Source organism: Chelonia mydas, chromosome 4 (genome assembly GCF_015237465.2).
Source record: "Chelonia mydas isolate rCheMyd1 chromosome 4, rCheMyd1.pri.v2, whole genome shotgun sequence".
Lineage (NCBI taxonomy): Eukaryota > Metazoa > Chordata > Testudines > Cheloniidae > Chelonia > Chelonia mydas.
Genome location: NC_057852.1, coordinates 88,268,064 through 88,295,013, shown reverse-complemented (window position 1 = coordinate 88,295,013; position 26,950 = coordinate 88,268,064). Strand labels below are relative to the sequence as shown.

The 26,950-nt window shown below is 42.2% G+C and overlaps 1 long non-coding RNA gene across 1 annotated transcript in view; it reads left to right on the top strand.

The window, feature by feature from the left end:
• Positions 1-2,426: 2,426 nt before the first annotated feature.
• The window catches only part of LOC122465749, a 53,744-nt gene continuing 29,220 nt past the window's right edge, over positions 2,427-26,950 (top strand). The window contains exon 1 of the long non-coding RNA XR_006290780.1: positions 2,427-2,522. This is a non-coding gene — a long non-coding RNA (uncharacterized LOC122465749). The remainder of the gene's footprint in view (positions 2,523-26,950) is intronic.

The window sequence follows — 26,950 nt, the reverse complement described above, 5'->3', positions numbered from 1 at the left end:
TGAATATCTGCAGGTAATCCATCGCGTTATGTGAGCATAAAAAAGAGTATCACAAAAAGGAAAGAATGGGTGATCTTTTGTACTCTCCTGAGATGAAGTTGCCCTAGTTAGTGAGTGTCCGCAACACTGTCACATTTCACTGCCTGATGAATGCAAATTTTGCTGGAAAGCAAATAATTCTTGCTCCTCTCAATATACCAGTAACAGAGCAAAAGTCTTGATCCTGCTTCTGTTGAACTCAGTGGGAGTTTTGCCATTGAGGCCAATGGAATCAGGATCAGACACAAAGTTACTTTGTCCACTTTCGTTCCAGTTAAACTGGTGATTTCTCTATAGTCTCAGACGTCTCAAGAAGAATCTGAACCAAAGCCAAGGATATTTGGATGTTTAGTAATATAAGAACTAAATCTAGATAAAATGGCAATGAATTTGGGAGAACTCTGACTGTTCTGAACATCCATTTATATCTTATAACCAGACTGTTCTGTAATCCCTAGCCTTTTGACATTAAATATTGATACTTACAGTATGTATTTCTGTCTGTATCATTTCTCAATAGAGATGGAAATTGCTGAGAAATACCTAGTTGCTGTAGAGAGTGGCATTAGTGTTGCTGTAAATAGTACTCTTTTCTCTGATTCTAATGAACCAATACCCCAGCTGAGGATGTGGTCCCAAAATTGCATAGCATGTGCCATGTAACTGTCCTATGTTATTCCTTGCTTTGATATCTGTATGCATACTTCATCCATCTGTCATTTTTGAAGTTCTGAACCCGCATGAAAAAAGCACACTACAGTACAAACCGTTTATGGCTTTAGGTTAACTCTGAAGCAAATATTTTAAAACATGTTTATTTTAGAAAACTGACCATTTTTGCAATTTTGAATTTTTCGTGAAAGGGTCTGGGGAACTTTGTGGCTCTCCCCAATTTGTTGACAGTTCATTCCTGGGAGTGCAAGACTTCAGAAAGAGCTCATTATCTATCTAAATCAAGGAATGATTTTATTAATCAGTGATTAAAAAATGGACTCTTAAAAACTAGCTGTAATCAAACCTGAAAATATCAGAAATCGAAAAAAAACCCAAACCCAAAACAGTTCTTGGTTAACAACTTGAAGCCATCTGCCACTTTGTTGTTCCTAATCACATTTTTGGCTCCTCTGGGTGTGTGAACTTTCACAATGATATTACTTGCCTCCTGTTGGGACTCATGTTACAAGCATCTGGACCTCCATTTTGTCATAGAGAGTTTCATGCAATGAGACAAATATGAAGATGTACAGCTGTTTTTTTTTTAAAGTAAGAGAAGAGAGCACTTCCATGGAAGGGACAATCGGGAAATTTAATTACTTGCAGCATGATTACATTTGCTGCACAACTTGAGATCAAATGAAGACAGAGAGATGCTACAGTATAAATGCTGGCCCCAGTTCTGTAATGAGCGCTACATGAATGTATCCTGGTGCCTTTATTGAGTTAGTTGCAAGATTGGGACTAATGTTCTTTTCCTCTGTTTCTGCAAACACAGTAAAATTGGGGTGCGGGTTAGTGGATAAAGCATTGACTTTTCACCAAATGGGACCATCCTTTTCAGGTCCTACCTGAAATGAGTTTGATAGTGTCATTCAGTGTATGGGGACACCATTGTTAAAAAAATCCACCCCAGTACATAAGTAGAAGAGGTTGGGATTGAACTGGTACAGAAGTTGAACTAATTACCTCCAGAGTAGGCAGATCCTTCAGCTCAAGACACAGGAGATGTCTACTCTACAGTGGCCCCGCTATGGTGCTGCAGCTGTGCAACTGTAGCACCATAGTGTAGATGCTTATTACATCAAGAGAAGGGTTTTTTTTCCCCATTGGTGGAGTTAATCCATTTCTCCAAGAGATGATAGCTAAATCAATGGAAGAATTCATCTGTCAATCTAGTTGCATCTACAGTGGGCATTAGGTCAATCTAACTACATTGCACGGAGTACACAATTTTTCACTTAGCTAGGTCGATCTAATTTTTAGATGTAGACCAGGCCTGAGTTAATTTTAGATCTCAGTCAATGCCATTAGCTTCCATAGGACTGTGTGCAGGCATAAGGTTCTGTGCTGATAGATCTCTGTGCAGATTCATGGCCTCAAATGTAGTATTGGAATTGTGAGTCGAAGAGTCTTTAGTGTGCGTAGGAAGGCCAGGGACAGGTGAGGATTTTGTTTGATATAAATATAGTGCATATTGTTTTAAAGTTCTGTGAAATCAGCTTCCACAAGGAGATGAGAAGAAAGAATAGATAAAAAAATAAAGAAGCAAAACTAACAAGCTAATAGTTGTAGACGGTTTCTGATTTGTCAGTGGGAAGCTGCAGTATTGCATTTTTGCCACCATGTGGTGTTGACTGAAGCTATAAATCAGCAGCACTTCTAGTTCCACTGACTTGATTCACAAGGTCATTTCCCAGCAGTTAGCAGGCAATACTGGGGCCTGACCCTAGAGCAGGCCAAGAGCACAGAGGGATTATTTCCATAAGGTAAGAGTGCTTAGGTCTCTATTGCTGTAATGTAGCAGGCAGGAGAGTGGGGCTTCATATTAGGGAAATTCTTTGCTTTAAATAGGATTCTGTCTTCTAGATTAATTTATTAAGTGAAAGAACTGTTGAAGATGAAGAAAAATCTCAGCAGCAATTTACTCTATTACATTATCCATCCTCTGGACAAGGACACTTGAGGCAACCCGGTCAAGATACTGGCATATTCTGCCTTCCTGGTGATTTTTTAAAGGGACAGAGTCACCTTGAAATCTAGGCATCTGAAAAAGGTGGTTCTCCTGAGTCCTTCTGCCATCTTTTGTGATTTTATAATCCACTTTTCCTAATTAAAAAAAATGATTTCCTCTCCGCTACAACTGTTAAAGCCCCACACTAACAAAAGAACTGACTACGGCCTGGTGTACACACTGGTTTTGTACCAATATCACTATTTCAGTTATGGTGAATTTCTATTGAAATGGTTACACCAGTACAACGCCTAGTGTGAATGCAGTTATATTGGTATAAAGGTGCCTTATTTTGGTAAAGCTATTCCCCTTCCCTGTGGGAATAGCTATGCTGGTATAAAGCATCTTTATACCAATATAACTGTCCACACTATTGGAGTTGTATTGGTATAGCTGTGGTTAAAGCAGTACAACTCTTGTGTATAGAAGCTCTGAAGGTCCGGTCCTATTAACACACATGATTAAAGTAACTTGTGTGCGTACAACTACTCAGGAGGGAGTTATCTCCCATGTAGTTCTTGTAGAACGAGGCCCTTTCTGACACTGCCTATGTAACCCACACACCTCCTGGGTGTGGTGCTCTGTCCTATCTAGTGGCACTAAGACAATTTAGAGAGAGATTAATAAATCTGCTCTATCCCTTAGTTAAGGGCCATGTGACTTTTAGCTCATGCAGTAAAGGCTCATGCACTAAGTTCCAGAGGTCGCCGGTCCGATGCTGCTGACTAGTGGGATCTGTCGGTGTTACACTTATACACACAATGCTGGTGTGCCCACTGCCATTGTTAGAACTGACAGGCCTGGACCCTGGGAGGTGCTGGGATGCTGACCCCTTTGCATTGCCACAGGAAGCTTAGGTTGAGCTTTCATGGGAGGGTCGTGTGAGGCTGGGCTCGGCAGGAAGTATCACCCAGCAGGACCTGAGTGGCAGTCCCTCACAGGCCCCTGATTGGCTGATACCAATACTTAAACCAGGAAGTCATGAAGGGGAGCTATCTGAGCATCAACACAGACTGCCTATAAGCCTCTGCTCCAGACCCTGCTTGTGATAGATTCTAGACTCTGGTTTGTCCTCAGCTTTGCTATTTGATTGCGGTCTGTAATCTGGTGCCTAACCCCGATCTCCTGGTAACCTGACCCTGCCTGCCTCCTGATGCTTGAACCTCAGTCTGCCCTCTGGCCCATCTTGGACTCTGACCTTCAGGTACCTGTCTCGACCTGACTCCCAACTTCTTCTCTGGCTACTAGGACAGACCACCCTCATCCTGGTTGTGACAGCCATCTTGGCCAACCCACCAGGGTTTGAACTAGGGACCTCCAGAATTAAAAGCATGAGCTACTACAGCTTGAGCTAAAAAAGCACCCTTCTCTAGGAATAGCTGTAACAGACTTGTATGCTCTGTGGATCGAACACAGCAGGGTATCTGTAACACACACTCCCCTGTGGGTTACACTGGCACAATGTAAACAAACTGAAAAATGGAGACATATCTCTTTCCCTCATCTCTTTCAGTTCAAGTAACCATAGGCATTAGTTGGGACAACGGTAGGTAACATTTCAGACAAAAATGGTGACTCAAGGTGACAATATCCTTTTAACCTTAAAACGCCACAGTGACAGCTATCACCTAGTTGCTCAGAATTTGTGCCCATTCATGCTATACATCCACTACAAGGTACAATTACCTGTATCCATCTGGCATTCTATTCCAAACAGGTAGTAATGTGTGGCTCCCTCCGCCCACCTTGTAGCCAGACACTCTCTGTCTGTGGCTGAGTACCTTGTTTCTTAGATGTCTATATAGATGAGTTAGTATACAGAGGCACCAGTTCTCTCTGTGCTGGTCAGAGTGGACAGTGGTGGCTGCAGGGAACTGGCTGCTTCTCCCTAATCCCCAGCTGTTCTGGCCCTTCAAAAACTGGAGCAGCAAAGTCTATTCTAACTTCTGCTGCCAGTGTAAGCTCCATAAATCACCTTATACCAGTGGGCAAAGCAGGCATAGTGCAGTTTGGCTTCACTGTGTCCCTCCTTCACCACAGGCATGCCTACCCATCCCCAACCTGGCCTGTCCTTCTGCTTACACCAGGGTCTGGGGGGCAGCTGGTTTAGGAGGAGGTGGCTTTGCTGCCTTCACCAGTTCTATCTGGGTAGAGATTGCCTCTCCACAGGGAGAATTCTCTAGGTGCAATCTCCAGCTAGTTTAAATTAATTTTTGTAGTGCAAAGTGAATTTAGCAGACCAGAGAACCTGGACCAGAATGTCTTAGTTATATAAGTTTTTAACTTTACATTTCTTAGCTTTTAACTCTGTACCACTCCCAGGAAGTTGTTTGATTATAAACTAAAACTTACGTCTTCTTCTTCTTTTTTTAAGTTTCCTGGAAGTTTATAAAATGCATATTATATCCTTAGGCTGGAATGGCTCCTGTGAAGCTAGTCTGAGCCCCAGCCCTGCAAACTGATCTATATAGACAGACTCTTGTGCCTGTGCACAGTCCTTTGACTTCACTGGTGTTCCACCTGGGGGCCAGGATCTGTGTTAGTAATATCCTTGTGATATTGGGGCCTAAAGTGGCCAATATTCAAACTATAATGGGCTGCTGTTATAACTCTTAAAGTGTTTCATAGATTCATAGGTTTAAGGCCAGAAGAGATTATTATGGTTCTAGTCTGACCTCCTGCATAACAAAGACACAGTAATTTCTGCATTAAGGCCATAATTTCTGTTTTAGCTGAAGGATGTCTTGAAAAACCATCCAGGCTTGACGTAAAGATTTCAAATTCTGCGGAATTGCCACATCCCTATATGGGTTTGGCTAAGCCAGTTTCCACAGAAGTACAATAATGTTTTCCTTTTTGGGGGGAAACATTTAATTATAATTGTAATTATAATTGATTGATTTATTATTACCATGGCACTTTACAGGCATATAACAAGGCAAGAGCCCAGATCCACAGAGGGACGTAGGCATTGCTATACTAGCAGCCTCCCTTACAATTAGGGCCCTACTGAATTCATGGCCATGAAAAATGCATCATGGACCATGAAATCATATCTCCCTTGTGAAATCTAGCTATTATAGGGGAGTGGGAGGGGCGGGGCTGGGGGCATCCTAGCCAGGGGATACCATACTATACAGTTATAATCTAAGGAAGGAAGCTGTCCCTCTGATTTTCTGAAATTGTCTATTCTTTACAGAGTATAGTTAGCACATCTTTACTGCAAACCCACCATTGAGTCAATATATTTGTGGACGTGGATGCAACTGTGTTTTTCTTTTTCTTACCATAAATAATAAATCTATTAATCCATCTTGGCACTTTTCTATCTACTGCAATATCTGCAGAAGAAAATAATCAGAAATTGAATCTTTTAGCCAATCACAATGCTGAGCTTTAGACTATTATTCCTTTGAATACCCATGTAATTACAAGAGTAAACATGACTAACTGTAAGTTATGATGCTAAATGCCTCTGTTCTGGTTGACTACTCTGATTAGTCTTGGCACTGTTCTTCCAGGTACTGGCCTTTCAATTTCATCTTAAATAATTCAATTGACAAAAATGGCAGAAGGCGACTTCTTTCAGAACACAAAATTCTATTTAATGAGGAAAAAGAACACTCAGCTGTAGCTGTTGTGACTGGGAGTAGCAAGAGATGAATTCCTACTTCTTTCATCCCAGGAAAAATAGCAGAAAGATTGGGTCGAACCACTAGTGATGATAAAGAAGAAAAAGTTGAAGTTAAATCTTCATTCGTTCGTCGTATGATATTCCACTCTGCATTCAAAATTCTCTATTCTGTCCTGATCACATAGCAGACCCATTGCTGGTAGTGCCTCACTCCACTCAACTGTAGGTGTTTTGTAAAACAGGCATCTGTAAAAGCTCCGTAGAGGTTGAGTAGAATCCAGAAATCGCTATTGTAGATTTGTAAGAATCAAGTCTGTGTACTTTTTCAGCTGGTTTAACAAACTCTTCTTCACTTAAGGAGTCAATATAAGTGCCTTCATTAGCCAACTTCTGGACTGAAGTCTTTGTTTCTTCCAGTACGTTTTCAGTGGATATCTCTCTGATTGATCCAAGGGTAGCTTCTATTGCTGGACAAAGATCTACTACTGTCGTAACAGATGCCTGGATGGTATTGTTTAAACCCAAGTGGTTTCAACAGTAGACTTACAAGAGAGAGAATGGTGATAGTCTTCTCTGAACTTAGTAACAAAAGTAGTCCACCAGCCTCACTACTTAGATCTGTCCTATCTTGGTAGATACTTTCCAAAGCCAGTAATAATGGTTGCAGTAATTTTAAGACAACAGCTAAGGATTGCTCATGAGAAAGCCAGCGGGTTTTCCCAGATTGGACTAATTTGAACTTCAGTCCCAGTGTATCCTCTATTTGTTTCCAAGACATTCAGTCCTTCTGGACTCTTGCTGAAAAAAGAGTATAATGAAGCCATTAAATTTATGGCTTTTTAATGTCTTTTGAAGATTCTGCAGCTCATACTAGCGCTAGCTGGAGTAGATGGCCTCTGCAATGTGTATAGGAGAGATTAGGGTTACACTTTTCTCTGAGCAAAGCTTGTACTCCACTATGTCTTCCAGAGAAGTTTGTAGCTCCATCAAATGCAGAAGCAGCCATCTGTTTGGGGTTCAGTTTACAAGCATTTAACTCTTCTAAGATGTCACGTATGCTGCTGATGTCTTCTATAACCTGAACAGCTAGAATGCATCTACTGGCCTACCATGGACATCAAGATAAGATATGCAATGACTTAATATTTGATGCCTATTTGCACTGGTGCATTCATCAGCCATGTATGCACATTTTTTGAATATGGTGAGAGAGTTATTTCAACTGCTGAGACTTTCACTGTTGCACTGCATGCTTCTAGACCGTCAGCGGAGTTTTTTGCAGAAAGATAGTGAGCATTTGCCAGTCTTGTTCAGAACCAGTTTCCAACTTCAGAATTAACAAGTGACAGTGCAGTTAACATTGGCCTCCAGTTTGTAGTGTGTGTTATCTCTTGCTTAAATAGAAAGTATGATGCAACAGCCATGTTGATTCACATAAACTGAGTTGTTCTCCAACATTCTTAATAGCCTAATTCTAAAATTGGCTTTGACAATGACTGGTTTATAAGGCTTTCTGCATGTCGATGCAGTCCAGAGGCATGGTGTTTGCAGCCTTGTCAGTATTGGCTTGGCTGATTAGTCTGGCAAACCAAGCTCCTCCACTTTTATTATATAAATACATGGTATGCTCACATCTTGAATACTGCATGCAGTTCTGGTCACCCCATCTCAAAAAAGGTATATTGGAATTGGAAAAGGTACAGAGAAGGGCAACAAAAATGATTAGGGGTATGGAACAGCTTCCCTATGAGGAGAGATTAAAAAGACTGGGACTTTTCAGCTTGGAAAAGAGATGATTAAGAGGGGATATGATAGAGACCTATAAAATCTTGACTGGTGTGGAGAAAATTAATAAGGAAGTGTTATTTACCCCTTCACTTAACACAAGAACCAGGGGTCACCCAATTAAATTAATAGGCAGCAAGTTTAAAACAAACAAAAGGAAGTACTTCTTCACACAATGCATGGTCACCTATGGAACTTTTTTCCAGGGATGTTCTGAAGGCCAAAATTATAACAGGAGTCAAAAAAGAACTAGATAAGTTCACGGAGGTTCGGTCCATCAATGACTATTAGCCAGGATGGGCAGGGATGCAACACCATGTTCTGAGTGTCCCTAGCCTCTGTTTGCCAAAAGCCGGAAGTGGATGAAAGGGGATGGATCACTCGATGATTCCCTCTTCTGTTCATTCCCTGTGAAGCACCTGGGATTGGCCACTATCAGAAGACAGGATGCTGGGGTAGATTGACCATTGGTCTGACCCAATAGGGCCGGTTTTACATAAAAATTAATTATAATAATAAAAAAGTTTAGTACAGAAACTCCCCAAGATAATGACCTCTCGAGATAGCGATGATGTGAGATAACGACCTTGGCAAATAAATGCATTTTTAAAATCTTGGCCTACTAGGAAAAGTATATTTATATGTTTCCCAGTGAGAAATCTAGCATTCTGGAGCAAAGTCACTAAAACATAGTCCAACAAACAAATGCTCTGGCCGCTATTGTTCATCGTGCCACTGTTCACTCCACCACTCTGTCTCCAATGGCCCTGCACCATCAGCTTCTTCTGCCATCTGCCACTGTGACCTCCGCGAGTCGGTCTCTCGAAGTTCCACCCAGCTCTCAGTGATTTCAGCTCTCAGTGATTTCAGCTCTCAGTGGGGGAACCTTGCTGCTAGTGCAGGCTGGGCAGTCTCTTCCACAGAAACACTGTCCAAAAGACTCTCTATGGAGCCTAATCAGCTCTATCTCTAAACAGGAGAGAGGGGCAGATTAAATAGTGCCTGTGACTCTTAGGCAGAGCCCACACCACCAAGCAAAACACTTGTCACCCACCCTCTCTCTCTTCACTAGGATATGGCATCCAAACCTCCTGCTTAGCGAGTGCAGTTCAGTTGAGGGTGACCAGTGCTTAATTTCTAACTAAAGAGGTGCCAGGGATCAAGCAAGTGTGTTACTTTCATAACTGATGTGGCAAGCCCAGAGGTCCCAGGGCTATGAACTGCCAAGCCTAGAGGTGCCGGGGCTCAGCCCTGGCAAGCCCTGGCAAGCCCTAGCACAAATTAAGCACTGAGGGAGACCTCATACAGGCAGGCTAAGTACAGTTCTGCTGCCCTTTACTCATACAATAAGGATAACAACATTTCATGACCCCCCACATTTAATACTAACGTGATTTGTGACCCAGCACGAGCCAAAATTGATAACTTGGCAGCACAGCTCTGTCTGCTGGACACCTAGGCAGAGTAGGTGAGTTCATGTAAATACAGTCTGGTCCTGAAGCCTTTTCATCCACCCCTGGCTCATCTCTAGATGTCAGGGAAGAGCTCATTCAGACCTTGCTTACAAATCATAATGCATAATGCATCCGATGAAGTGAGCTGTAGCTCATGAAAGCTTATGCTCAAATAAATTGGTTAGTCTCGGAATGCATCCGATGAAGTGAGCTGTAGCTCACGAAAGCTTATGCTCAAATAAATTGGTTAGTCTCTAAGATGCCACTAGTACTCCTTTTCTTTTTGCAAATACAGACTAACACGGCTGCTACTCTGAAACAAATAATTTGAAATTATTAGGTAGGCCAATATAGCTGAAACAAATGCGCTGACATTCTCATAAACAACAGCTGTATGAGGAAGCCAGTCTTTGTTCATACGTTTCAAACCCATGCTTTCTCACGTACAAGTATTTTCTCATATACTGTATATGCTTTTAAAGTGTGTATTAATGTTTCAATTTTCAATTCAAATTTCCAACTGACTCAATTGAAAACACTGCTAACGGGGGGGAGGGTGAGGAGGGTGATGGGGAAATTCACGGGGGTTATAGGGAAATCCTTGGTGGTATGTTGATATGATTTGGAATTGTGGTATTACCCAGTACCTAAAACCCCTGCATCTGGCCCTGGCCAGTGTGGGCAAAGAGCTGTTACATGCCTGATAAAGTAATCTGGTGACTTGGAGTCAAACTGAATGTTTTGGATCCCAGAGAACTAGATGAACTGTTCTCCCAGAACTGGATGAGGCATTCTGGATAAGCTGAGTGGAAAGGTCTCAGGGTATCCGAACATGCACCATCCATGCAATGTACTGAAAAATGAAATAGGTTATTTATTCATAATGGTGGCATCCTCCTAGGTCCAGTTTGTTCAAAAATATTCTGGCATATTATCCAGGGATATTATTTTCTTGACAGTTCTAGGCATGGTCCTCTTGGTATATTGCTTGGTATATTGCTATCCTAATTAATGCATTTTTATGACCCAGAATTCTCCTTTGTGGGAAGAGCTGTGGTACTTGTTACAGGAAGCTCTAATTGAGTGACGTATGTTTCTTTTTTATTGTTGTATACATTAGTATTGGAATATTGAGATGCTTTAGATCATAATTCTGCATGTTGGCTTTTGATACAGCTTGGCATAAAGGTGAGGTGATGTAGAGAAGGACAACATGCATTAATTGTCCCAGAAAAGAGGAAATTTAGCGGAGGTGCCCTATAGGGCAAAGACAGGGGAGAGAGCATGAGAAGTTAACCGCTGGCCCTAGGTATTAAGGTATCGTAACCTTCTTCTGTTTATTTAGATAGTGTATTAGTGTCTCCAGCAGGTTCATACATATATTTGTAATTAAATCTTGGCAGGTTTAAAAAAGCCAGATACCTTTTATCTTACAATAGCAATCTTCGTCTCTAGTCTATTACAGTTCCTTACAATTTAAATATCCATTTAACCAATCAGTTGCTTGTTCATTGGCAACTTCCTCAATCAAATGGACAGGTCTTAAGACCTCAAAATAATTCAGGGTAGCAACCTTGATTGTCGAGCCTGTGGTTGGCGTGGTACAGAAGCAATTTGTGTTAGTTTTCTACAAAGACTAATGTCAATGACAGGATTTCTCAGACCTGCAATTTCCGGGAAATATTGAGCGGGGTGAGGAAGTGGAAGTTGATCAAGCAGCTGCTGCCAGTGTTGTGCTTGAGTGAAGGTGTTGATATGCTCTCCTTCAGGAGTGCTGGAAGTTCTCTAACTATATGGTCACAGCATGTGCCTTCTGCTAGGTCATGAGGAAACTATGAGGCCTGGAAATTTGATCCACTAGAACTGTAAACTCACAGTCTGGCCAAACTGAATTCAGCACAGGATTCAAGGAAGTGGGGCAAAGCTGACATTATGCTTGGGTCCCATAATAAGAGAGTCCCTGCCCCCCAAAGATTTTACAATCCAAGTACAGGGTGGGAGGAGAGGCAGACACAAAGAGATGAAGCAACTTGCCTAATCTTATAGAGTAGATATTTTCTCCCATCTGCCATTGCATTGTGGGTGAAACTCTTCCTCCAAGACCACAGCTATATATTTCTTAAATTTTCAGCCCCTGGGTTCCCCGGATGTACTTAAGTTTGGGCAAAGTCAGGGATTCCACTCCTGGACAGGGTGTGATGTTGAACACCTGATTTTGCATAACAGAGAAGACTTCTCTTTTGCAACCAGGAATAAACGCTGCAGCTGCACAGTCCAGGAAGTCAATGCAACTTCTGTGGTTTGGCGGCCACGTAGACACATTCCTGACTGACTGGGACCAATGAATGCAAAATGTAGGCACCATCTACTGGAGATTCTTCTCCTCCCTTTCCCATTTAGGGTCAGGAGAGCATGTTGGGGAACCCCATTAGGAACAGAGAGCAGGTCTAAACTTAAAACACTGCACTGGTGCAGCTGCACTTATGGAGCACTTAAGTGAAGACGCTCCTATGCCAACCGGGGAGCTTCTCTGTCAGCATAGTTAATCCATCTCCATCGGAGGAGGTAGCTGTGTTGATGGGAGACACTCTTCTGTCGACATAGGGCTGTCTACACTCGGGGTTAGGTCGGTATAACTACGTCACTCAGGGGTGTGGATTTTTCACACCCCTCAATGACATAGTTGTATGGATATAAGTCTGTAGTGTAGACCTTGCTAGAGTTGCATAAATGATTCATTCCTGAAAAAGAAATCAGAATTGCAAAACCAGCCTCGTTTATCTCTGTTGCATAAGCTGGGCCTTTTGCAAACTTATTTTGATTTAAATAGTATTTTTCTTCATTAAACGTGTCAGGATGAATGAAACCATAGCCATCCATTCACATTTAGTTTAAATCCATCTTTCATCATACCGCCAAATTAAGCAGGCTGAGCACTGTTACTATTCATTTGCAAAAATATGCCTGTTCCATAATTTATGAGAGCGGCCTGTGTGACAGGGCATTATTAGTAGTGTCTTGGGCACAGAGGTTGCTGCAGTTCTGGGAAGAGCGCAGGCTTAATTGAAGCCCATTACTCAATTTCTCTTGGGGATTACTGACACTTGGGTAGTGATTGCTTGGCTAATGGAGCAAATGGCTCCGTAATTGGGAGCATAGGCGCCGACTTCTTCTGGCGCTGGTGGGTGCTCAAACCCCCTCTGCCCTTGGCCCCACCCTGACTCCTGCCCCATTCCAACCCCTTCCCCAAATCCCTGCCCTGGCCCCGCCTCTTCCCTGCCTCCTCCCCTGAGTGTGCCACATTCCCACTCCTCCCCCCTCCCTCCCAGAGCTTCCTACAGCTGTTTGGCACCGGCAAGCGCTGGGGGGAGGGAGGAGCGGAGACACGGCGTGCTGGAGGAGGCGGAGGCGGAGGTGAGGTGAAGGGGCAGGGCAGGGAGATTGGCTGCCGGTGGGTGCAGAGCACCCACTAATTTTTCCCCGTGGGTGCTTCAGCCCCAGAGCACCCAAGGAGTCGACACCTATGATTGGGAGGATATAAGTGGGAGGAACAGGAGGGTCAGCCCTGGCTGAGGAGTGAAGGCTGGGTGGAAGCCTCCTCGTGCTGTAGGCCTGCAGTACATTGTTATACTTTGTAAGGAAAGAGATTTTCACATGTGGTGTGTCAAGGTTCCTTCCCCAGTCTGAACTCTAGTGTACAGATGTGGGGACCTGCATGAAAACCTCCTAAGCTTACTTTTACCAGCTTAGGTTAAAACTTCTCCAAGGTACATACTATTTTACCCTTTGCCCTTGGACTTCCACTGCCACCACCAAACGTTTATCTGGGTTTATTTATTAGGAAAGCGTTGTTTGGAAATGTCTTTCCCCCCAAAATCCTCCCAACCCTTGCACCCCACTTCCTGGGGAAGGTTTGGTAAAAATCCTCACCAATTTGCATAGGTGACCACAGACCCAAACTCTTGGATCTTAAGAGCAATGAAAAAGCATTCCGTTTCTGAAAAGAAGGATTTTAATGAAGTAAAAAGTAAAAAAGAATCACCTCTGTAAAATCAGGATGGTAACTACCTTACAGGGTAATTAGATTCAAAACATAGAGAATCCCTCTAGGCAAAACCTTAAGTTACAAAAAGACACAGAGGCAGGAATATCCATTCTATTCAGCACAGCTTAATTTCTCAGCCATTTAAAGAAATCATAATCTAACGCATATCTAGCTAGATTACTTACTGAATTCTAAGACTCCATTCCTGTTCTGTCCCCGGCAAAAGCATCACACAGACAGACACAGACCTTTTGTTTTTCTCCCTCCTCCCAGCTTTTGAAAGTATCTTGTCTCCTCATTGGTCATTTTGGTCAGGTGCCAGCGAGGTTATCCTAGCTTCTTAACCCTTTACAGATGAAAGGGTTTTTCCTCTGGCCAGGAGGGATTTTAAAGGTGTTTACCCTTCCCTTTATATTTATGACATGGTGAAAGGGTACCAATCTGGTGTGTGTTTGTGACTGTGAGCCCACATGAACTGGTCAGGCAGTGTGTACATTGGGTAGAGTGACCGAGCTGCTCTGTGACAAGCTGTTTCCCAAAATATAGTTAGCAAGAGGCAGTTTTACAGCATGATATGCTTCTGCTGTGATGTAAAAACATAAAATAAACTGTAAACCTTCAGGTTAGGATTCCGTTTATAGTAGGCATGAGTAAGCGTAGTTAGTCACATGAATAATTCAACATTTTCCTCAGCTCAACTTGTTCTCAGCACGTTTATTCATTTATGCTATTTAAATGAACAGAAATGCTCCAATCGGTAATCAGAATGTTATGACGAGCATGTTGCAGGATAAATCAGTTCCAAAGTCCTCATAAAAGCATAAAGCACCTTACTTGTACCTTCCAATGTTATCTTTATACCTATCCACTGGGCCTTAGGCAAAATCCCCTTTTGTCCACCCACTCAGGGCTCCCTGCGGCTCCTCTCCTGGCCAGCTCCTCTGTGTGGGCACTCACCACAACTTGTAAGTCTTGAGGCTGCTGCTGAGTGAGTCCTGCAGGCAGAGCAGAGGGACACAGGCTTCAGGAAGCAGAGCAACTTGGGGCAGGCCGTGAGGGGGAGTCCTGGTGCAGCAGCTGTCCCCATCTCATGGCAAGGAGAAGCAGCTTTGGCCACCCCCTGCCCATCAGAAGGGGGGTGGCAGTGAAATTTGAGTGAGTGGCATGTGGGTTGCCACTTAGGTGCGTGGGGTCACAGCCAATGTTTCCTCTAATTTTTGACAGGCCGTGTGCGCAAAAAATTTCTTCTGTGCAAATTTTTGACAGGCCGCGTGCGCAAAAAACTTCTGTGCAAATTGTTGTGCTTCTGTGCAAATTTTTGTCTGTGCGGTGTTTTGCCGTGTGCGCGGGGTTTAGGATCTGTGTGCACATGCACACGCACACAGCTTAGAGGGAACAGTAGTCACAGCGCTACTTAGGTTGGGCTTCACTGCCCAAACTGGGCCGTAGGGACGTGCCTAAATTGTCTGTGCTTTAATCTAGTCCTGTACTTAGCTTGCAACTGCACTTGATTACAATGGGCATCACTCTTTTAGACCCTCTTTGCTTCTGTCTTGCATAAACCTAATGTTACCTTATAGTTTGTTTCCTTTAATATATTTCTGGCATCAGAAATGATGGATTATGAAAAGAGAGTGATCCATGCCATGAAGCTCAGAACCAGATTTGGATCAGAACCCAAACATCCCCAAAGTTCAAAGGTCTCAGAATTTGGTTTTCCTGTTTGTCCCAGTTTAGAGGTGTAATGTGAAGCTCAGATTCAAATCTCTCCAGGATTCAGGGAATCTGTGAGTGTGTGTAATGGGCGTGTGGAAGAGGAGTGGGTCAGATCTATTTTAGTTTAGGCTCATGCCAAATTATAAAACAGGCTATACAAGCTCTATTCACTTTAGTACACAAAAATGAATCGAGGCAGAATAACAGCTCTATAATGATTAGCAAGAGACTTAGTTGATCTCTCCATTGAACATTTATTTTTTTCATTTTGTAGTTAAAATGTAATTAATTTCTTTTTTATGGAATTGTATGCATTCAAAACTCTCCTATTACATAGTTGATCAACTTCCATATCTGCAGTATAGACATTTTTCTTGCATACAATAAAGATTAACAAAATCAGCCGAGGCAATCAAAATTTTGTCATGCTGAAAGGGCATGTCAAAGAAATCTGTCGTGCTCATTTCATCCTAAAGGGGGGACTTTCAATGTCATAAATGATAGATGGGTGCCTAACTCCTATTAAAAGTCAGTGTAGTTAGATCTATGGCATTCTGGCACCTGTCTATCTAGGTACTTATATGAACTCTATTACCATAATATCTGAATGCCTCAAAATGTTTAATGAATTTATCCTCACAACACTCTTGTGAAGGAGGGAAGTATAATAATCCCCATTTTATAGGTGATGAACGGAGACACAAAGAAGCTAAATAACTTACTCAAGGTCACAAAGGACATCTTTGGTGGTGCAAGGAATTGAATGTGCATTGCTTGAGCCCCAGGCTAGAGCACTGCACCGTTCTTTTGGTTTTTGTCTAGAGATGGTCTTTCTAAATGAGAGGTGAGGCATACTGGCTCAAAAGTGCAGGGAAGCATTGTAGGAGCATTGCCAGCAGATTGAGGGACGTGATCATACCCCTCTATTCGGCACTGGTGAGGCCTCATCTGGAGTACTGTATCCAGTTTTGGGCCCCACACTACAAGAAGGATGTGGAAAAATTGGAAAGCATCCAGTGGAGGGCAACAAAAATGATTAGGGGGGTGGAGCACATGATTTATGAGGAGAGGCTGAGGGACATGGGATTATTTAGTCTGCAGAAGAGAAGAATGAGGGGGGATTTGATAGCTGCCTTCAACTACCTGAGACTGGGTTCCAAAGAGGATGGATCTAGACTGTTCTCAGTGGTAGCAGATGACAGAACAAGGAGTAATGGTCTCAAGTTGCAGTGGGGGAGGTTTAGGTTGGATATTAGGAAAAACTTTTTCACTAGGAGGGTGGTGAAGCACTGGAATGGGTTAGCTAGGGAGATGGTGGAATCCCCTTCCTTGGACTTTTTAAGGTCAGGCTTGACAAAGCCCTGGCTGGGATGATTTATTTGGGGATTGGGCCTGCTTTGAGCAGGGGGTTGGACTAGATGACCTCCTGAGGTCCCTTCCAACCCTGATATTCTCTGATTCTATGATTCTCCTTGGGATGAGAATTTCAAGCAGGGAGGCAACTGTCAGAAAAGGTCCTATTTCCTGTCCTCTCATGAATATATTTTGGGATTTCCAGCAGTCCTAGTCTGGTTCATCTCGGACATCACAGAGAGATTTAGGTGGTTGGCAATTCCTGAGTACATAGGGTTTAAGGCCCCAATTCAGCAAGATACTTAAGCATATACTTAAGACTTATTGAAGTTACTGATGATGGTGGTGGGGTCATTGCACTTTTATGTATGAAAATATTTCCATGGTATGTTCTTTAAGTTTTAAAGAAAACTTTTTAAAAAAAGTAACTGTCCCACTATACTGTGGACACCTAGACACAATAACATTGTACCATTTTGAAAGTGCAACTGACCGGTCTATTGATCAAATTGAGAGAAGAAAAGTAAATGAACTTTACAAATGATGAAAAGCAAATTTGATTTTTTAAAAATTCTTTCTATTTTAATGAATGCTGGCAAGGCAGAGGAGCAGATGGGGATAGTTTTCACTTATTTCATCTACTGATAGTAATTTATAAAAACGGCAAATATATATAAATATTTATATATTTGTATCTCTGTCTCTCTCTAACCAACCTGCATGTATCATCATTCATCTTTTTAGCTTTCCAGTTCTGCAGGATGGATGGAGATTGTGTTATCTGATGTGTTTGCACAAAAGGGAACTGGTCCTGATTGGGGCCTTTGGCTGCTAATGTAATTATTAAATAACAATAACCTAGGAGATTGTTAGTAATACAGGCAAGGGCATTTTTAAAAAAAAAGTCAGTTTAATGTTGAGAGTGTCCCTTTAAAGACCATTACTGTTATGAAAAAGTCATAAACAAAAATAGCTAGATGCTATTAAGCTGAGAAGATTTGCTCTTCCGTGTATTCATACTTGCGGGCTGCAAGTAAATATCAGCAAATTATCAGTGCATTGTGCTGAATTCTGTTGATAATGCATTTGGTAGTAACTTTGTCAGCATATATGGGTTTTATGTCACTTTTGTTTATCCTTTCTGTGACCAGTGGACTGTAAACAGGATAAATATAAATCCTTGAGGGAGTTCATATTTTAGAATGAAATAATCCTTGGTGTATCTAATCACAGCCATGCTCCTTTATCTTTTCAATATTATTCTGTTGCCATAGTGGCAAAATATGCTGCTAGTTCAGATGATAATAAACAGCCTGCTTCTGTACCGTCAGGAGCAGAACAGGCAGCTTTGGTGTTCGTAATGAGAGCTAAATAGGAATGATTTCTTTCCCCTCCAATTTAAAGTTAACAAGCTTAAAATCTCTCTAAAAATAAACCAATCTCAGCATAACCAAATGATATGAAATCATAGTTCTTCTGACAGGTTCAGAATGGCCTTAGTGATGCTTCTGGTAAAAAACTGAATAACAAAACTGCATTGGGCTTTTGAAGTCTTTTGTTTAAGATACTTTGGTTTCTTTTTATGTCCACCAAGGCAGTTATAATGGAGGGGGCGGAGGAGGAGGGAATCAGTATTTGCACAATTGCCAGGTTGCTAGCCGTAGATGACCTACATACATTTTGTAGGATTAATATTGGCTGACAGCTCCCATATTGTATCCAAAGCCCAAAGTGAAATTTCCAGCTAGCAATGGAATGAACTAATTCAGAAAAGTTTGGTTTCCTCTCAAGGGAAAATTGGGAATTTTAATCCTGTTCCGTACCCCTAAAGAGGATTTCACCCCAGGTGCCTTGTTCCTCTGTTATAGGAAATTTCTAGGTCTTCCAAGCACTGCAGTAGACAATTCAATTCGAGACAGGCAGCACATCATTCATAGCAGCCATGGGAAAGGAAGCAAATAATACTTAAATTATAAAGGTGTAATATAATGTAAATGATTAAAAATAACCTTAAACGTGCGTGTGTCTGTGTGCGTGTGCGTGTGTGTTCCACGCCCCCATAGCCATTGCTGTTTCTACGCCTGTTTGTCCTTGCCTGGGGCCTTAGTTCCTGGTGGAACTCAACTCCTGGTCTTCGTAGACCCTGTCTCCCTTAAGGAAATTCTCAGCAGTGGAACTACTTTGATGTAGTTACACTGATACAACCCCTAGATGCAGATACGCTGAATTGGCACAAAGTGGGGTTTATACAGGTACAGCTTACTACAGTATGTTACTGAATTAAACTGCACTGGTATGAACCCAACTTTGCCCTAGAGCAATGTATATATCCGGGGTTTGTACTGATATAACTTCAGCAGTGTACTAATGTGAATTTGCTCAATGTAGAAAGGGCCTGCATCTTTTTTTTTTAATGCTTTTGACTTTGTACCCTCTACTGTGTTGCCCCCTATGATTTGAAGAAGTTTCTATTCTCTGTACTCCAAGTCTTATCCCCCTCTCTCCTCCTTCACATCATCCCTTAAATCACACTTGTTCCAAGGATCTTCCTCCTCATGAAAAATCTTTCCAAGCTCTCCCTTCCCTGAACTATTTCCCCGTTTCTCTTTGCAAACAATTTGTTTGTCTTCCTTTGCTTATATATGTTTGGGGGTAGCAAATGTGTCTCAATCTGTTTGTGAAGGGCCATACAAATGTTTGGTGCTATAGAAATACTTTCTAATAATAATAATAATCCGTGTAATTGGTATTCCTATTCATTAGTGGTCAGCTTCCAGGCTCAGTTACACCAATAAAGTCAATGGAATTATTTCGAATGAAAATTTAGCCCTATGTATCTATTTTACGATTTGAAAGGGGCACAGTCTCATATAATGTAGTTTAGTCCCAAATGTCGGTATGATGCGTGGGGAGTGTGCCATGGAGCATAAATACCATACTTTTTGTTGTTAAATGCACCACTCGAGGCCATATTCAGGTGTTATGTGAATGATGAAAAAGACTCAACTTCATTTTTCCACTTAATGATCCAGATAAAACAACTATGAATGTTGAGAGGTTGCTTATAACAAGCAAACTCAGAATAATTTTGATCTTTCTGGTGAGTTACGTATATGGAATTAAACACTGTATGTCTAGCATTTATGTGACATTCATAACTGTGGTGTCTGTTTAATTTCAACGGATCTACTAAATGTACAAGAAAGATGATGTCACAGTGTTTCACAGTGTATTAAATGTACTGAATCTTGCTGTACTTGAAGGTCAATAGTGAGATCCCTAGCACCGAACTAAGCAGAGCAAGCAAACTTGTATGGTAACATCAATAATGCCTATCTGGTCACAGGTCGCGTTGGTGTTAGAACAAGGCCATGTTGAATAACTAGCAGTCTCCTGGTCTCTACCCTTTTTTCCTTAGGGCAACATCCTCCCTAGGTAAAGTAAACTCCTCTTACCTTTGTGTAAGCAGGGTCTGAATGAATGCTTCCCTGACAGTTAGCTGGGAGAGGGAGAGACTCTGGGTGTGGTTTTGTAAATACAGCTTGCTCCTGCTGTTTGCTCCTGCTTTGCTTAGATTTGCTTAGATATTCAGCAGATGGAGCAGTGTTTTGCTCATTGTAATCAACTTGGCTGGTGTTGGGTCACAAATCACGTTAGTACTGAAGAAATGCTGTTATCAAGGTTGTGTTTATTGTGAGAATGCAGGGAAGCAGGACTGTGCTTAACCTGTTCCAAATGGGGAACAGGGGGGAGTCACCCTTAGCGGAGAGGACCTTGGTGAGCCAGGGGCTCAACTGCCAAAGCCCTGTGAAAGTAACAGTGGTGGGAACAGGGGTCTTGGTCAGGAGGCTGCATAACCCTTCCCCCAGTTCTCTCTAGAGTGGATTCACTTGTTCTTGCCCACTGGTGAAAGAATACAGCTAAGTAGGCTTCATTAGGAGTCTCCTTTGTTATTTTAAATGCTCAATCAGAGCTGAAACCATTTGTGGTAGGATTGTGTTTCTGCCCTGCCTGCTATGAGCTAAAATCCCTGAGAGCTGAAATCACTTGAGATGGGGCAGTGTTTCTGCCCAACCTGCAAAAGAGCTGAAAATCATTGAGAGACTGATGTGCAGAGGTCACAGCAGAGAGGCAGAAGGTCACTGACAGTCAGCTGGTGAATGAGTGACTAGCCGGGCGGTGGCAGAGAGGTGTGATGAGCGGCCAGCAGGGCGGTGGCGGAGAGGCGTGACGAACGGCCAGCAGAGTGGCTGGTGGAGGGGCATGGCGAGAGCAGTGAACAGTGGCCGGTGAGCAGCCAGTGGAGCGAGTAAGATGCCTCTTTACCACTCACAAGGTGAACTCTGCAGATTCACCTCTGAACTCTGGGTCTGCACTGACCAAGGACAGCAACTGTGAGTGGGGAGCAGAGAAGGGTCGGGCATGTGAAAGGGACTTTTGGGTTGCTGGACTTAAGAATCTGAGGGGGAAAGGGCACTGCCAAACCTACTTGGGGGTGAGTATTACTCATGGTTTTTGTTTATGAACCCTGTTTGCGGTGTTTTCCCAAATTAACTCTGAGTTACTTCCCTTCTTTTATTAAAAGTTTCTTTTCTACACTCGGACTCTGTGCTCACAAGTAGGGAAGTATTGCCTCTCAGAGGCACCCAGGGTGGTGTGTCATTTTCCCAGGTTACTGGGTGGGGGCTCGAGCTGGTTCTGTGTTGTATCGATGGAAAGGAACCCCTTGATATTGAACCCGGCCCTGGTTCCTGCTAGCTCCACCTGGCAGAAGGGTTACATTTGTGTCATTTAAAATCGAACTAGACAAACTGTTAGAACATACATCATAGGCATTTCTATGCTGGCACAGAGTTAAACTGAGAGCACTTATGATAATAGGTCTTTTCTGTACTTAAAAATTGGTGGAGGGCCTGGAAAGTTTACCAACTTCTCTGCTGTGTCCTGCTGTTTATTCAGTCAATTTCCTGACCTCTTAGGCTTCCCCATTAGTTGTTCTTAAGTGTGGAAAAGGGGGAACACTTTACAACTTTGTTCATGGAAGTGACTCTGACCATTAGAAGCATCCATTTTGTATCATAATCCCCAAATTTAGGTCAGAAGAGTCTGACACAAAATTCACTAGCTGCCAGTAAATCACTAAGATTTACTCACGATTAATTTTGTAAGCAAGAGGGTTATGTCCTGAGGGATACATATCAAACCTTTTGAATCAAGGTTTCAGCCATCATGTTAATATGATTACTCACAGAGGAGATTTAATTAATTGCATCCATTATTAGGGACTCTGCTACTTATTAAATAATTTCAGATCAGTCTGTTGGTTGCATGATATGCCTAACAAGAAAGACAAATAAATTCTGTCAAATCTAATGGAGCTTATCTGATAAATTCGCTTTTAAAAAGTAATTTATTATAGTAGTTTCAGCTTCAGTTTTCATTAATAGAGAGAGAGAAATAGAAAATGCTTTCAGAGAAATGCTGCATAATTTAAGGATTCCCAGTGGCAGCTCCAACTTGCTCTTTGTTAATTTACAGAGGATTATACACATTATTTCCCAGTGTTGGGTTTACACTAGAAACTCATTGCATTGTCATTAGTCTGAGACAGAGAAACGGTAACTAGTTGATAAATGCAGTTTGTAATCTTTCTTTTAAGTATATATAGAGGTAGGGGTGTTAGCTGAGCACAGAATTAGGTGCCAGCATCTCCTGAGTTATTAACTTGCTGTTGCAAGGAATAATTGTTGAGTATAACTTGCAAATAAAAAGTGCCATATATGCCAAAGTGATGATGGTTATGATTAGATTTTTTTCCTGGAGCTGTGTTACACATGCGGAATGCCAGGTGCCTTCCTGCAACACTTTGATGTGACCCAGCTGCTGCTCATAGATGTGAATATTTTGCTCCAGTCTACATGTGTCTTAAAAGAAGTGGTGTTTCTTTACTCTGGCAGTACCTTGCGGTATTGGTTCATATGGTATGTACATCAGGCTGGATGAATGCCTTTGATGCAGCATAACATAATAGGGGGGTTGTGATGCAATCACTGATTTCACTAGCATTTCTTTAAAGCAGAAATTTGCCGTGCAAGAAAAAGTATAACATGCTTTTGAGAGAAATAAGAGAAAGAAAGAAAAAAATATTTTTTTTCAAATTCAGATGGACTCCCATAATCAATACAGTGAAATCCCTTTAGGCTGTCTACATTGTCAGCATTTATTTTATACCAGATGCCAGTGTGTCTGATGAATGATTTTCCATTATAGGAAAATATAGTTCCAAAGATGGCCTTTTAATTTTCATATATAAATGAATGTAATGTTTCTGGTTTAATTTTCTCTGTAAATCTCTGCTGTGTGTTTAGGGGTATGCCCTGTAGTATGCAAACCAGGAGCAAACCTAATTTCTCTGTTCCAGTGATCCTCTGGCAGGCAAAACCAATCTTCTTGAGGAAAAAGTACAGCTCCCTGTGTGACACTAAGCACCCTATATTCACATCCTACACTACTATTGTAATAATATTTGTTCAAAACATGCCTTGTGAGGTATCATTTGAAAACTAATAATGCACTGGTCGTTAATATTCTTGTGTGATGTATGTAAGCGATGGATATTATGGGTTATCAATATATGCTGGAATTATAACTAAAATGTGTTCAAACCAGGTATGTCAGAGAGAGTTGTTAAACAGATCTATCCTAAACAAAGGAATGTGTGTTTACCTCAATTTACATATAAACAATAAAAAGACCCATCAAGCTATCAAGGAGTGGAGGCAAACGTCATGCTAACAAGTGAGGGAGAAGAAAGCAAGGCATCTACATCCAGCAGGAGAAAGAAGCTAGGGTTTTACTTTTCAAAGACTCCATTTCAAAGATTACTGGTCTATGAAAACAGTGGGACTGAACCTCAAGTGATAAGCAACTGAATCAACTAAGGGAATCTCTACACTTAAAACACTACAGTGGTAGCTTTGCTGCAATAGCGCTTTAGTGTAGACACTACCTATGCTGATGGGACGGCTTCTCCCATTAGCGTAGGAACTCCACCTCCCTGAGAGGCAGTAGCTACATCAACAGAAGAATTCTTCCATTGACCTAGCGCTGTCTATGCCAGGGGTTAGGTTGGTACAGCGATGTCTGTGAGGGTTGTGAATTTTTCAACTCCCGAGAGACGTAGCTATACTGATATAGGTGCCTAGTGCAGACTAGGCTTGATTGTATACAGTACTATTGTATTATAAAAGTGAATACAGTGAGGTCTTTTTTGAATGCTAATGTCGGGCCACTACCTTGAATGGTCCCTTAGAATATGTGCTAACTACTTATGCTAAACAATCTGTTCCACCTCGTATTTAGCTGTGAACCACAGATTACCTTTCCCAGACCTGAAGAAGAGCTCTGTGTGGCTCAAAAGCTTGTCTCTCTCACCAACAGAAGTTGGTCCAATAAAATATATTACCTCACCCACCTTGTCTCTCTAATATCCTGAGACCAACATGGCTACAACTACACTGCATACAATTCTTTACCTCTCAGGGGTGGATACCCAGGGTCTCTCGAGACTGAAGAATGCCTACTACTACAATGATACATTGGTGATTAATATCATTGTGAAGTGTATGTATTAACACTATAGGAGGAATTATGAATACTCATTTATATTATGTTTTAAAGTGTGTGGCTGAACAAAAGAAGGAAGAGTTCTTGCCCACATAGGAGGGGGTCAGCTAGGTTATCATGATAGAATCAAAACAATGGAAGCCCTATTTACATACAGGGGGATGGGAAGCCTACAGGAAAGGAAGAACAGCATGAGGTCTGCTTCCTGGTTGACACAGCAACCTGAGCACACAGGAGGGCTTCCTGAAACAAGGCAATTGAACTTTGGGAGATAAGCAAGGACAGAGCCATCTTTGGCATCCATCATTAGTCAGGCACTAGAGAACAGAGCTCTTGCAAGCTGAGAAAGATGGGTCTTTCACCCAGGGGTCGGGGTTGAAGTCTCTGGAACTGAATACAGGTGAGAAACATCTTTCACCTAAGAAGACAAGGGAAGCCAACACCTCGTACTTTTGTGGCAGGGCCTGACTGAGGGAAAGTCAGTCCTGGCTGGGAAATAGAATGACTGGTTAGCGAAACCATTGTGAACAAAGACTATATCTTGCTAGATTAAGGTTTAGACTTATAGAAGCATACTTGTAACTCTTTGTCTCTTCATTCCTTATACTTGAACTCACTTAATCCTATGGATATTTTATTAATAAATTTATTTCACTTTTATCATAAACAAACTCAGTGCTATGTTTAAAGGGAAGGGTGTATTCACCCCAGTTAAGTTAATAAGTTGTGATGTGTTTTTGTATCTTGAAAGGAACAAACCATATTATTTCTTTGAACTGTCCCAGAGAGGACTGGACACTGGAGCTCACAAGTTTCGGGGAAATTCAGGACTGGGAGTATATTGGGGTCATTTTGCTGGTTGCAGCCAAGGCTAGTGGAAGCCAGAGCGGTCCCGTGGGGTTGTAAATAGGCTGCTGGAGTCACAGCTGCTGAACCAGGGCTGTCTAGCACACAGATTCTCAGGGTTTGACCAGCATGCTTGTCGGCTGGTTGTGAGTGGCCCAGGTTCAGAGCTACAGGAGCAATGCATTGTGGAACTCCTAAAGTTACAATGCAGGTGGTGACACAGCCGATCCCTGGTCTGGATTGCACCTTCTCTGGACTGGACACCCTGCTACAGAAGCAAATGCCAAAGGTTGCGGGAAGATACAGAGGAAGTTCAGTAAACATGTCTCCATGCTCAGGGAGGAAATGTATTTTCACAGAATGAAACAAAAGTGATTATGTGATTGTCTTGGAAGGAGGATCTGAGAAGGATGTGTGAGCATCTGTAGTCCCATGAATGGTGGAGAATGAAATCTATTGTTAAACAAACAAAACAAAACCTCTCTCCTGACTTGGGGTTGCTGTTACCTTGACAACTGCAGGTAATGGATAGCTATAGTGTTTGTCTCTCCAGATCCTCTTTTAACTCTGATGAGAAATTAAGAATAGTTTGTTTTTCAAATGGCTTTCCATGGCTTCCCAAAGCTTTGTTGCTCAGATGGTTTATCTGTTTCTGTGAGTGTCTGTCTCACAAAGAAGCGAGTTTGAGGAGCTTGACACAGGGCAGTTACAGCTAACTTGATTATTCCCACTGGATCATATGTGCAGTCAGATGATTCTATGTGAATGTCTAGCTGGAAATTTCCTTACATTCTTCCATTTGGAAATTCAGGTACCCTCTTTAGATGAGCTCCATCCATAGAATATCCAAGGTAATCAGAACTCACAGTTACACATGCAATAACCTGTAAATTGCTAGGCTGTGCTTGGTGAATATAGAGCAAAAAGAGAGCTAAGCTTAAAGTTCTGGTAAAAAAAACAAAAGGCAAAACCTGATTCCTGCTGCTGGCCTCTATACCTAAATCTATCATGATTACAATCTCCTACTTATATACACATACAGGACAATATTTTTCAAACTTTGGTGCATAAAGTATGGCACCTAAAATTTAGGCACCTGAGTAAATGGCCTGTTTTTCAAAGATCCTGAGCACTTATAGCTCCTAATCACTTCCTGTAACTTTGGTGAAAGTGAAGGGCACTCAGCACCTGATGCTTGGGTTTTCATAATCAACTCATGATTTGTGAAGGTAGGTTATGCTGACCTTCTTCTGGCTCCCTTAGTAGATTATTTCCTTCATATCGGTATTTGTTAAATCAGCATACTACAGAAATATCTTCTTCAGCACTGTGGTGAGGTGGTGCTCCACCCCCAGGCCAAATTGGGCTACAGCAGGCCAGAGTGGCTGCATGGACAGCCAGCCAATCAGAGAGGGCCTGTGTGGAGCCAATCAGGGCTGAGCAAGTGGCAGCCAATCAGGACCAAGCTAGGCCCTTTATAAAGGCTGCCCAGGTGAGCAGTAGGCAGTCTCTCTTGGGCCTTTAGAGAGTGAAGATCTGTCTCCTGTGGCACTGGTGGGAACTCCCAACTCCTGCCTGATACCTACCAGGCTGAAGACCCTGAGAAAAGGGCCTAGCCGGTGCAAAGGCGCTGAAGAGGAAACGGTGCAGGGAGAGAGATGGACAAGGGAAGAGAAGGAGGACAGGGAGGCTGCCACCAGAGGGTCCCTGGGCCGGGATCCCCC